The sequence below is a fragment of the Balearica regulorum genome, chromosome 22 (genome assembly GCF_011004875.1).
Source record: "Balearica regulorum gibbericeps isolate bBalReg1 chromosome 22, bBalReg1.pri, whole genome shotgun sequence".
In the NCBI taxonomy this organism is placed as follows: Eukaryota; Metazoa; Chordata; class Aves; order Gruiformes; family Gruidae; genus Balearica; species Balearica regulorum.
The window spans coordinates 5,154,952-5,168,488 of NC_046205.1; positions in this window are offsets into that span (position 1 = coordinate 5,154,952).

Genomic DNA, 13,537 nt, shown 5'->3' on the forward strand with positions numbered 1-13,537 from the left:
CATCCCTTCCCTCCCAAAACACCCGGCAGGACAGGAGAGAGGACCGTTCCCAGGCTGCGCTCGCCCCGGGGCCGTGGGCCTGCCTTCAGCCCAGCTCCGGGCCAAGGCTGTGCGCTGAGCAGCCTCCCCCAGCAGACAGGAGCTGGAGAGACGGGACAGGACCCCCCCCCCCCCCGGCACTGCAAGCAAAGCCTGGACAAGGTGACCCGTGAGAGGAGACAAGGGTGCTGGGGCTGCTGGGGAAATGGCCACTGCTCGCGTCTCTCTTATAAGGTCAGAGGACCGGTGCTCGCCGCTGTCTGCTCGCCCCTGGGTGCAGAGGAACCTGGGGAGAAAGCCCGGTCGAGAGGACATGGAGGGCACAGCGCACTCCACCCTGCGTTGGCCCTTCTGCTAATTACAGGGGAATGAGCCCCACTGGCCCATCCACGGCCACTTTCTCACAGATGCGGAGGAGGCAGCGGAGGTGCGGGCATGGCTGGGGGGGGCCACCGAGTGCTGCAACCGGGGCAGGGCTGCTCCGGGGCCTGGCAGAGCCTGCCGGGACAGCCTGGGCACTGTGGCGTGGTCACAGGTCCCCCCTTCGGCGCAGCTCTGCGGGGGGGGTCGCCTCCTGCCCTGAGCCAAGGCATAGGGACCCTGAGAGGTTTTGTCCCCAACTGTTTAACTCGGAGCCAAACAGTCTCTCAGGAGTTGGTGCCAGCCACTACCTGGAGGAGAAAAGCCATGTTTCAACCATGGGGAGCAACATCCACAAACCATTATTTTTTAACAGTGAGCCCCTGGAGTGAAGATCAAAGCAATTATGCGAGAAGGCAAAGGGAAGAAGCAGAGCGGCAGGCGAGGAGACAAGAGCTGCCTGGGCGGGAGCGATGCTGGTGTGCGGCGGCTCTCCGGGAGCAGGGCACAGTGCCCCATGCAGAGCAGCTCCCGGGGGGAGGACCCTCTCGGGACACTGGTGTCCACACACAGGGAGGTGGTTTTCTGGGCTCGACTGAGTACAGTATTTGCTCACGCATCAACATCCCTGTTGGTGGAGGAAGCGCTGGGCGGGGGCCGGGAGGAATCGGGGCTGGAGCTGGTGATCGGTGCCCAGCTGAGCCCCGGCATTTGCCAGGGAAGTGGGGGGCATCTGCCAGCAGGAAGGTCCCTGGCCCTGGGGGGCAGAGCACGGCATCCCGGGAGCCATTCACTTGCTCAGCCTGTCTGCAGCGGACTGGGACCCAGGCCACTGGCCACGCTGGGCTGTGGGGGGGCTGTGGCCACAACTGAGCAAAGTCTCTCCGTTCCCATGCACCGTCCTTTTCATCTTGCCTTGTGAAACAGGAATAAGTGCAGTTCCTGATTTCACTGCCCCTGGACCTGCCATTGCTCAGCCCCTCCTGGCCTTCCCCCTGTGACACCCCCCCCCAGACCCCTTTCGACAGGCGTTCCCAGGCCCCACATCCCCACTCCTGAGCCCCACGGTTCTCTGCCTGGATTGCTCCAACGGGTCCCTGCCCACTTGTCCTCCTCTCTCACGCTGTGCTCGGCTGGTACCAGCTGTGCCCTGTGCCAGGAATCTTTGAGTCACCCAGACTTTCCTGTTCTGTTCCCAAGAGCCCCGCTGCTCCCCGGGTGCCAGCACTGCTGGCCCCGCCACAGCAGCCCAGGTGCCACTCCACAGCGAGGACACCTTCCCACCCAGCACCCCAGCTGCTGTCAGGGTGGGGAGCCAAGCACCCCAGCCATTTCCTTTGGGTTCAGCTCCAGAAATGGGTGCGGATTCCCTTCCAGCCCCTCTACGCTGGCTTGCAATAGCTGGTGAGTTCGCTGCTGGCAATACCTAGGCTAGCAGACGCCGTCCGAGCGGTCCGGTCTCAGGCAGATCACAGCCGTCCCCCCGCGTGCCCCAGCCCCCTGCCCACCCGCACCAGGATCGCCGTGTGTGCCCGCTCCTGCATCCCCTTCACCTCCACGCTGCCCCTCAGCTTTCCCAGTCACCCGCCAACACGGAGAGCTCCCTGCGAGGGCCTGCGGGCTGTCCTTGAACAGCAGGCATCGGGGGGTACTTCACGGGCGGACAGAGCCTGTGACCACAGCAAGGTCTGTCTTTGGCTGCCACTTTCCCTTCCCCGACAGGAAGGGTTCGGCAGCCCTGCTCTCCATGCAGACAGAGCTCAGCCCTGCTCTCAGCTCCTGCTCAGCATGTATTTTTCACCTTTTAATGAAAGCAACTGAACTGTCTGAAGTTGCCTCTCAACTCTTCTCTGGGTCTCGGATTGCCAAGAAATGATTGATGCATTTAATAGAGGCAGTGGGTGCAGAGGAATTTGGCAGGAGTCCAGCCTCATGATACACAAAGGACACTGCCGTTCCTGCTCAGGTTTTCTGAGCTCTTGCTCTCTCGGAACAAGCCGTCCTGTGCGGGGATATTTCACGCTCCCTGGGTAGCTCTGTGAGCTCAGGAACAGCCCGGGAAGAGGGCAGAGTCTAAGCTGTGGGGCTGGTGGGGGATATCCGTGCACGTGGAAATGTTTGGGGCAGGCAGGGGTTTGCAGGAGCCGCAGTGCACGGTAGTGAGCGCAGACTGGGGAAGCCAAACCTCTCGCAGTGCCTGTCTGTGTTTTTCGCCACTGCTTTGAGATGTAAGCAATCTTGTACCCCTACTGAGCGGGACCGTGTATGGCGGATGCTTGCATGTTTTTGCATATACATGCTCGTGTGTGAACCTGCATGTGAGAGGGTTGTTTTGGTTTTTTTTTTTTCCCCTTACATTTCCTGGAGAGAAACCCCCCTGCCATGCATAGACTAGTTTGGGAACAGCCCGCACAGATTGCATTCAGCACGCATAGCTCTGCATGCGTGGTCCTAAATACATTTGCGTGCACACGTATGTGCTCACATATACACGCAGGTGTTCACCCTGCACCACCACGTCCCTGCAGACTGAACGGCTGGCATATGCTGGGTGACACTTGGATGCAATGCAAATGTCAGTCTGAGCTAACCCATTACTTAGCAGTAAATAACAGTCCTTACCGAGTCAGACAGCCTCCCCTTAGCAAAGGAACACTTTGTCAGCCAACTCCAAGGTTTAGGCCAGTACGATCTGAAGGCTTTAATTTCTCCAGCCTTCCTGGGAGGTATCAGAGAGTGACCCGTAGATATTTCTTAAGCTCAGGAGCAGAGTTAGGAACAAAGCCCCCTGTCAGTGCCTGACCACAGTGTCTGACCTCGGCTTAGCTTTATCCCATTGAAAGGCACCACGAAGCCAGGGCTGATAACTGCTGCTATCTCTTTACAGCAGAGGGAGCTCCCTTGGGTATTTTCAGAGGGGCACCCATTTCAGATACCCCTAGAGAGTGCCTTTCAGGAGCAGATTAGATAATGGGTTTCTTGTGTATTCCATGTGTACATTGCTCATCCCCTGGAGCTTCCCATCTCCTACAGATAAAGGGCAATTTGTGAAGCTTACACAGGCTTATTAAAATATCATTGTGAAAGGGTGACATGAGTACCTGAACAGAAAAGAATAGAAAAAGATTTGTCACATTAACTGGAGACTTATAAGTCTAGTTTCCTCTTTCTTGTGTCTTCTTCCCGTAGGAGCATAACAGTCATTTATTATCATGTGTGGAAAAAAACCCCGCCTGAGCTCTTTGGAAGATGTGCTGGTTTCTTGCAGGAGAGCGAAGAAGCCACCGTATCTGACTTGCGATCTGACGCAGGCAGGCTGGTGAAGTGAGCGTGCCTGGTGCTCGGATGCCTGGCACATTCTTTCAAATAATGCCAAATGAGCAGCATTATCCTGAAAGCAGTGCAGCCTGAACCTTGTTTGTGTGGCCATGCAAGTGTGGGCTGGAATACAGCTCGGGCTATTATCATGTAATGAACACAACAATTACTCTGTAAGGGGGAGAAAGGGTTCGGGCCAGATAGAGCCTTAAGAATAAAGGCTTGTTTGGGAGAATTATTCACTGGGTCCCTGCTGTAGGTGGACGGCAGCAGATTAGAAGGAAACATTATCTCTCAGGGCAAGTTCAGAAGGACAAATGAAGCCAAACTGGCACGGGCTGAGAGTCTCAATACATTATTCTCTTTGCTCTACAAATCTGTGAGAACAAAGTGCTCAGTGTAAATGCTCACCAGGGCCTTTTTTTCCCCTGTAGGACCCCAAAAGTTCAGCATGAGACGAAGGGCCACGTGTTGGCTATTAGTCCACTACAAAGAGCATTTGAGTTTAGAATTTAGAGTCTCATAAAAACATTATTGTCTGCGTCCTGGGACATTTGTTTGTTAGGGCAACACGGACTGAAAAAATGTGACCCTCTACGCAGCTGTGTGCCTCACTGCTCTTGTCATTGCTGGCCCACCTAAGGGGCTACCTCAGGCCAGCCCCCCCCTGCCCCCAGCCTGGCTTCACCCTGCAGCCAGCCCCTGCACCCTCGCTGCCCAGCACCCAGCCTGGCCTTCCTATCCCCGGCTCCTCTTCGCCGGCCCGTCTCTGTCATGGGACTGCTCTAGGTCAGCTCCGCGGAGAGCCCCGAGGGGCCGTGCGGTGCCGCTGGTGCTCTGCGCCGTGGGGAGCCAGAGTGACTGGACCAGAGGGACACCAACCCTGGAGCAGCTTGCAGGAGAGATCGAGCTTGTCCTTGCTTGGAGTCCTCCTGAAACACATCTGACACCTGCTTCTGGGAGAGATGCAATGGGAAGGCTGACCCACCTGGCCAGGGACCCTGGTCGCCCACCACCTTTGCAGTGTTAGAAGGGACCAGGGAGGTTTACGTTGCCCCCAGCAGGCATGTAATGCTTGCAGCTTATACAGGCTTATAAGCAAATCTCCTGCTTTGGGGCTGTGTCCTGTCATCTCCAAAGGTGAAGAAGCATTTTTGCCTCAATGAACAGTTAGCCTGATGTATTTTGTTGGGGCAGGAGGTTGCACCGTACCCAGAGGCTTTTCACACTACGTGGAGCAAGGCACAGGACACGCGGTGTGGAGCGGTACCCTGAAGCCTCCGTCAACGTTTCTAGCTATGCTCTGCTCACATACGTCTGTGGTTTATAAGTTCACTAGGTTTGAGGCGAGGAAGAAGTTTCCGTCCAAGTGAAAATGCCAAGGACTACAGAGGTCTTGCCTTCCTCTGCCCCAGGGGTCACGATTTTGCTCTCGGGAGCACCCAGGCATCTTTCCCCTCAGCACTTTTCTGCAGTCACCAAAGCCCTGGGCGGGGGTGAACCTCCTGCTTGAGGCTGCTGTGGCTCAGCCTCCTCGGGACTGAAATGCCAGAACCCAGCTTGAGCTGCTGGACTCAGTTTTGGCTCTCTGAGTGAAATGCAGTGGACGGCAGCACCCAGGCGATCAGAACACAGGATCTGACAGTCCCTCCTGGAATCAACAAAATTAGGGACAAATATTTGCAAGTACATCTATGACACTTCGGGGTTGTAAGCTGCTTGCTGCCTTCCTGGTTTAGAATGATTTTGACAGAAAGCAGCCGTATGATTTTGATAGAGCTAAGCCCATGGCCAGGCTTTATAAGATGCTTGGCAATCTATGGGACAATGTTTAGAAGCATTTTGTTTTGCATTTGGATTGTCTTCCAGCTAACAAGATGAGCAGCTTTGGGCTTAGTCAGTACCGGGAGGAAGGTTTTAAGGACTGTCTGTCTTTTGCAGCAGGAGATGTGGGACTCGGCAGGGCCGCTCCAGGTCTGTGGCTGCCCCGGGATGCCTCCGGATGGTGCCATGAGCTGCAGGCAGGCAAGCAGGCGCGGTTCAGAGCAATCTGCATTTCCCCCCCACACATCTGTTTTTGTCCTCCTAGCCTTCCAAGGCAGCCTGCATGCAGCAGCCACTGCTTCCTCCAGCTGTGCTATGAGAAGGAGCGTGTGCTTTTAAAAGGAAAAAAAAAAAAAAAAAAAAAAAGTGGACTATATCATCTGTTCACAAAGTCAGTGTAAATATTAAAGAGCCTGTGAGGGGAAACGTCTCTGATGATGCCTTTTCAAGAGTATGGGAGAAAAATCCATCCGAAGGCTCTATTGGGGTATGGCCAAAAGGCAAGCAATGCTTTGAACTTGTTCAAAGCCACAGGTCAGCAGTCTTTCTGGGACTGCAATGGGAAGCAGCTGCCCACCTCTCTAAAAGGTCACTTCAGCAAATCCACGATTTAAATAAAAGAAAGAGAATCCCAGAGCGAGCCATTTGAAAATGAAAGGCACCAAATGTGAAGATAGATGGGGCACGTCAGGGTGGTAGAGGACCTGGAGAGCTCTGGCTTAGAGAGAGAGTGTCTGTGCAGCGCCGGGAGAGGATGGGTACCCCAGGTGCTTTCGAGTGACCCACCAGCGAGTGCCTGCCCTGCCGGGATGTAAAGGGAGCTCGCACCTCCCTGGCTGGAGGGCGCAGAGCAGCCTGGGCTCTGGGAGACCCTCCTGCCCTGGCCCAACTGTGCACTCAGGCCAGGGAACCTCGTCCCCGCCATCACGGGCTGTCCGGTATGACGGCCAGGCTGCAAGAGGCGTCTCCGGAGAGGCTGAGATCTGAGCCCTGCTCTGGGAGAGAGTCGTGGGTCTGGGGGACTTGTCTCCTGTGCTCCCTAGCTGTACCAGGGAAGGAGGACAGCAGATTATTAAAAAGCCGAGGAGATACTTTGATTGATAAAAAGGCAAGCAAAACAGTCCGTGGTGTTATGTAATTCAGCTCTGTTGAAACAGTGCAGGAAAGTTGCCTTGTGCCAATAAATCAGGCGGCGGCCACAGAGGAGCAGATGTGAATCACACCTTGCTTCATATGCCCTGCAGTGTTTTCACTTATTGTTCCAGTTTTAAAGATTAATGGCACTCAGAGATGAGTATTATCTACGCTTCCATTTCATACTCGTTATCAGAAGGGCTTTTTTCAGCATAATTAGCGTGGATCAAATTTTCCAAGTGGCTCGACAGACTTGCTGCTGTACCTTGGCTACCCGGGGCCCCTGGGACATCCCGCTGCTGCCGCTGGGCACGCCGGACCCCGACTTCCCCCAGCACCCTGACCCTGCACCGAGAGGAAAGGCTGGGGGCACCCAACCGTGGTGCGGGGGAGCAGCCCCCCCCCCCCAACCCATGCTGCTGCCTCACTCAGTGCTCCAGGACACTCATCCTCATCACAGGGGGCAACAAGTCGGGTCAGGACGGTTAATGGCGAGCAGTCCCCTCTGCCCAGCAAAGACAAGCAGCCTGGCAGCGACGGCTCCCAGGGAAGGATGCAGCCCCGCCAGCGCTGCCCGCACCCTGCACCCACCGTCCCAAAGCCAGGCAGCTGCGGTGGGCACACAGAGGGCTGTACCCTGCCCGCAGCCCCCCAGCAGCAGAGCTGCGATTGCCAGCCACAGCAGAGCTGGCGTGGGCGCAGCTCAGGGCCCTGTGCCAGGACATCCCTGTGGGTCCTGGGGGATTGGAGCTGGTGGCACATCTTGCCTTGGGTCTGAGTAGAGTTTGTAGCCTTTCAACATGGAGAGAGGAAGGTCACTGCCATCTCCTCTGTCAAGCAGAGCTGCAGCAGCCCAGAAACAAGGGTTTCCTGAGCTGGGCTGCCAGGAGCCCCCACGTGCTGACACAGCACCCCTGCAGAGCACAGAGCCGCAAGGGGCTGACGGCCTCTCTGTCTTTAAACAGGAGGAGAAAAGGTTCTTGCTGTGGTGGGTGGACCAGGCGCAGGTGCTGGTGCTGACCCAGCCTCTGGCCAGCCCAATCAGCCAGAGCAGCAGAAGCCTTAAAGCCCCTCCTGGGGTGCAGGCAGATGGGTCTCCACTTCAGGCTGCTTTTTGTTCCTTGGGTGCTGGTGCACTGTGCTCAACAGAGGATTAGAGCGTGGGGTATTTGATGCCTGGAGGAGTTAACAGAGGTGAGTTCCTTGTCCTGGGAGCTCAGCCTGGCTGTGGGGCAGGAGGGTCGGGAGAGGGCAGAGGTGGTGTGGGAGGGCTGGAGGAGGAGGTGGCCAGGGAAGAGAAAGCTGCTGGCATCTTCCACCAGGCTAAGCTGGGACTATGAGCACATGGTTTGGGTTTGCACACTCTGTGTGCTGTGTCTTGCAGGTACGTGTGTGAGAGGTACAGGGGTGTGGGTGTTGGTGTGTGCTGTGTCTGCCTGTGTGTGGAGGTGGTGGTGGTGTGTTGGGGGGGGGAGCAGTGGGGAGCAGCCAGGCTGTGGGGTGCTTGTGTGGGGCTGCCACTGAGCTGGAGAAGCCCAGGGAGCACAGCGCTGAGCTCCCTGCTATGTACAATCAAGCTGTGATCGTTTCTATCATGAAGATAAACTGGCCATTGTTGCCAAAAATAAATGTTAGTGTTCCAAATCCACACTTCAATAGCACCAGCTCATTAGAGATGCATATCATTTGGCTCCAGTCCCACACCTTCCAGCTCATTATAAATATGCAGTTGCTGCTGGCTCTACCCCAATCATCTCTGCAATCAGAGCTTTTAATTAGGTTAATTAAATTGTATCAAACCTCGCAGGGACGCAGTTCACTGATGCTGATGAGGCAGCCAAAACAGACCTTAACTCTAGCTCTAATGAAGGCCCTGCTGCCTGCTGCAGCTAATGACAATGCATAATAAATTAGAGCTTCCCTAGAAAGGTGCATCAGGGCTTGTGCTTCAGTAAATGATGATATGCACTAACTTACTATTTCAGTCTTCAGGTCTGCCAAGCCAGGGACATCCTGGGAATATGTTCTCACTAAATAATGGGCTTCTACCTGCTCAAAGCAACGTTGCTCACCTTGGTTCTCTCAAGGCACTAAAAGCTTTGGGTATATAACTGTAGAGATGGCAAAGCAAATATTTGCTGCTTTCACCTTGCACAGCACTTGGTCTGCTCTGGTGCCTGGCTCTTCCCAGCAGAGGCACCAGCAGGTTTTTATTTATTTGCAACCCTCTGTAATTGAATTTGGGCAGGAACATCCTGTTTGGAGGGAAAGGGGAGGCTGTGTCCAGGCGTGTGGCAGCAGGAGTGGGGATGATACCCTGTGCCCAGGCTGTACCTGGCTGTTAGCAGCCCCTGTGCCAGGTGGGGAAAGGTCTGGGCAGCCAAGGAGCCCATAGAGAAGAGAGGTTTAGGGCAGCCGTGTTGAGCAGCAATTAGTCATTCCTGATTTACATCCTGCTCTTTCAACTCCCTGCTGTGAAGCTGCTTGGGCTTGAGTGGGGGAACTCCACCACCCTTTTCTCCTTGGTGCCCTTGGGCAAGTCACCTCAGCTGAACCTCGCTGTAAGGACAGCAGGTCTTAGTGACAGCCAGAGCCAGGGCAGCCAGTCCTGCCGGCTGGAGACGCCTGCGATCCCACGCCTGGACCACCGTCCTGCTGACAACCCGGGATGGCAGCACCCAGATGGTGGGCAAGAGCTGCTGGGAGTCTGGGCTGTTCGACTGCCGGGCTCACGATGAGCGGATGCACAACGTGTGGCACAGCACTTATGGGATGGCTGGGATCAAAACCTCCCTGCTCCCCTCTGCTGAAAGAAAACAGTGAGGAGGGCTCTGGGGTTTTGAGTGTCCCTTCGGCTGCTGCAAAGCCGGCAGTTGCTGCCCACGGCGGGTCCGGAGCCTCCCCCGGCATGTAGGCTGCTGGCTTTGTCACCGTCCCCAGGGACGGGCCGAGAGATCCCATTGCGCTGGTCTCCAGTCTGGTTCAGGCTCAGAAAATGGGGCCTACAGGAAACCACCCATGAAGCCTAAGGGCTGGTGATGGTTTTCCTGCTAGTAATATATTGTTGCGGTTGCCTAGAGATAATCCTGCAAGTGTTTTAATGTAGCCTGCTATTAACTTTTATAGACAGTCATTATCAATTGAGTTCTTCAGCTTGAACAAGGAATTACATGAAATTGTTATATGGCACAATATTATTCTGAGTCACCTGAAACCTGAGCTGTGAATCCGTGGGGTATTTTGATATGTGTATCTTGCAAGCTGCAGGGAATCTCCTTGCTAAAGAACCTGTTGGTTCAGCCTTTGATACTATAATTATCACAAGCAGAAAATAGCTGTGGGCTGTTTCTCTCCGTCCCTCCCCATGAGGGCCCAGCTAGAGGATGGCAGATCCCACCAATGTCTCGCTTCAAATCTTGCACTGCGGTTGAGTGGGCTGGGTGTTTTGTTCAGTTATCGGGTATTGACTCTTCCCAGACCCTTGCAGAAACATTTCAGTGCTTTGGGATGAGGAAACTAAGGTAAGAGTCCTGGGAGTCAAACCAAGAGCAAGGTCTGGCAGATGAACTGAAGGGTTCCATCCGATGCTGCACAGTGGCATCCATGTCCAATTACCCTAATAACAAATTATGTTCGTTCTTAAGTATCTCTTAGAGAGGCTTTTCCAGCACATCCTGGAAAACACGATTTCCAGCCCAATTTTTTTCCTGGGCAGTTTATACACAGTTGTGTCTGTGCCAGCACTGTTCTCTCCCATAAGTATTTTCATGCTGTTTGCTCTCCGTAAGCTTTTGTAGACACTGGTACAGCCTTTATCTTGCTAGGCCAAAGGAGCCAAGAGCTAGTCCTGTTTGTAAGACACTCTCAATTCCTTTCTGCATCTTAGATGCTCTTTCATCCGTCCCATTGTGAACTAATCTTTCCTGAATCTTGGTGAGCTGCATACGGTGTTCCAGATGAAGTCTCATGACAGTCCTGTAAGCTGCTTCCAGTATTGCCTCCCTGATATATTGGCTTTTTGCCTGTGGCAGCCTGAAGTCGTTCTGTGATTGCACCCACAAATTTTGCCTTTTTTTTTTTTTTTGGTGTGTGATAAATGTGGAGTTAGCATTAACAAGGATTTGTGCAAGTGTACACAGATGGGTGCTTATTCATATAGTGGCTAACTTCCCTATTAAGGGTTAATTGTGAATCTGAGGGGGAGTCCAATGCTCTCCATAAAACCCTCCTTGTCCTTGTTTATTGCCTCAAATCTTTAATTATTTTGGAGTATGATGTTGGATGTGGGAAGCTGTTTTTAGGTAGCTCCTGTCCAGTTTCTTTCAAGATGTGAAATAGGACTGGGGAATCTTTCTGAGAAGTGGGCAAACAGAACCTGGGCACCATTTTTGCTCCCCATGCTCTCAAAAATGCATAGGCTTGTCTGCCAAGGAAAATCAAAACGGATTCTTTCTTCCAGCAGCCAGCCCATTTCCCATTCATCTGTGCTGCAGGGAGCCGGGTCTTGGCACCAAAAGGTGGTGTTTAACCTATGATGGCATTTTCGGTATTAACTGCCTGAATGTTTCTCCAGACACTGAGCCACAGGAATACTGTGGAATGCAACAGTGGATGTTGGTCAGATAAAAGACCTTTGTTTGGCTTTGCTCTTTTGAGATGGTGCAATTTTTTTTCTGGTAGCCATTGGGATCTCTGCAGGGCCGTAGGTGTGGGTCAGCCCTATCTGCTAAGGTGGAAGTTCAGTGATCAGCACCCACCAAATCCTTGAACGTTGCAGGCAGGACTAAGAGAAATGTGCTTGTGCACAGGAGCTGGCACCTCCTGTCAGTCTCTTGTGGCCACAGAATGATAAAGCAGTCCACAGCTGACTGGATTTGTACTGAGGCTTCTGTGGTCAGGGTCCAGCAAGAAGTCCGCTCGATGCAACACCACAGACGTAACAGCGCTCCGGTTTTCCTTTGTTAAGACCTTCACAGTTTCCCGGGGAAAAGTAACTTGGAACAGGCACCGCTTTTGCTCCTCGTATCCTGTACAGCGAACACGAAGCTCGTGTCTTCGCTGGGAGCTTGCAGCTCCCTCATGCCGGTGGACGGATGAGAACTACCATCAGGAGAATAAACGGTATGGCACTCAACCTATAATTTTCCATGGTGAGAGCACTGACCGCTCAAAGCCTCGCAGCTACCTACTGCATCCCATAATATCTCGCTCCTTTACTGAGAAGGGATGGCTCTCTTCCAGGGATTAGGTCATTTGGGCCCATTGCAACACTCGATCTACCAATGGGGTCGGAGGCACACCAGGCATTTCGAGCATCGGGCTAATTAGCTGTTCTTGTTCAGGTTGTTACTTTTCAGCTCCTGCCAGACAGTAATTCCTTTGGTGTCTTCCAGTGGAATTGCTGTTTTTCTTTCCCATCCTTTTCAGTAACTCTCTCGATGCAGGTAAAATTAACCAGGGATAAGGATAAAATATTTACCCATTTAAATGTCAATCTAAAAGAGATTTCACTTCAAAGACACCCAGGCAGTGTAGTGGGGACTGTGACGTATGTTTTAAAAACAACTAAAAGGTCCCCAAAAACATAGGTGAACTCGACAGTTTTCTTTATCTTGCTTTTCATTCCTCTTGCTTTTTTGTATTTCTCTAAATATTGCCAACTTAAGCTTTCAAAAGCATTGAATTATGCTTATAAAGTCTTCGGATTCTAGTCAAAACAATCAGGAAAGAAGCGAAGCCTGCTCTCCTGGAAATGGCTCTGTAGTCTCCAAGACCAGAGACCGTAAAATCCCGAGAACTGGATGCTCCTTCGTTATCCCTTAGCTGCGGGAACGCGGAGTTTGACACCTCCACGGGGCACCGCAGGACTTACAGTCAAGTTTCCAGCCCGCAGCAGCAGCGGAGAGCAGAGCTGGCTCACACGAACGCGCCTGCCGCGGCGGTCCGAACGCTTTTCCCGGGATAACCGGGACGCACAAGGGGGAACCGGGGGGCCGGCCGGGCCGAGGGGGAACCGGGGGGCCGGCCGGGCCGAGGGGGAACCGGGGGGCCGGCCGGGCCGGGGGTAACCGGGGGGCCGGGCCGAGGTGTAACCGGGGGCCGGGCCGGGGGTAACCGGCTCCCGCAGCAGCCCCCGCTCCGGCCCCGCTCCCGCCGCGCGGCGCTGCTGCCCCCTGCCGGCCCGGCGCCTCCCGGTGACCCGGGGGTGTGTGTGGGGTCTCCCAATCGGCTTCTTGCCGCTTCTGCCAGCGGCGGGGAAGTAACCGTGGAAGGAAAAGGCGTTGCAATCGTCAGCCGTGCGAGTGTTTCCCGTGAGGGAGGAAAGGGAGGAAGTGTCTCCCGCGCGGCGTGATTCATTTTCCCTCCTGGCCGTCGGGTGCTGGACGGTTTCTATCGTGCCGTTAACGGTGAAATCGCAAAACCTCACATTCCGCATGAGAGGATCTTAACTGCTTTTAAGAGCAAAGTGCCTCCCTTCATCCTTCCCAGAAAAAAAATTCACCCTGCAGTTGTTGCTAACTTGGGAATTTTGCAATGGCAGAAGCTCCATTTTAGCACGTAAAGTCACGTCTCATCCAAGAGAAGCGAGGAAAACTCCTGAAGTAGGAAGAGCTTGAGAAGAGCATCTTTTTTCACCATCGTGCATGGGCATGTGCTTATTATTGGCAGACGTAGTACAAGTGAGAGAGATAAGAAAAGGAATGTTTACGCCCAGGCCCTTGCAACTTGCCCGAACTGCTCCAGGACACCCAAGGATGTGTGTTCACTGCTCTCGCTTCCAACCCCCTTCCAACTACCAGCGTTGCAACAAGCATAATGTAAACAAAGAGGACAAACTTCTGCCCACAGGTGGCTTCGGCAT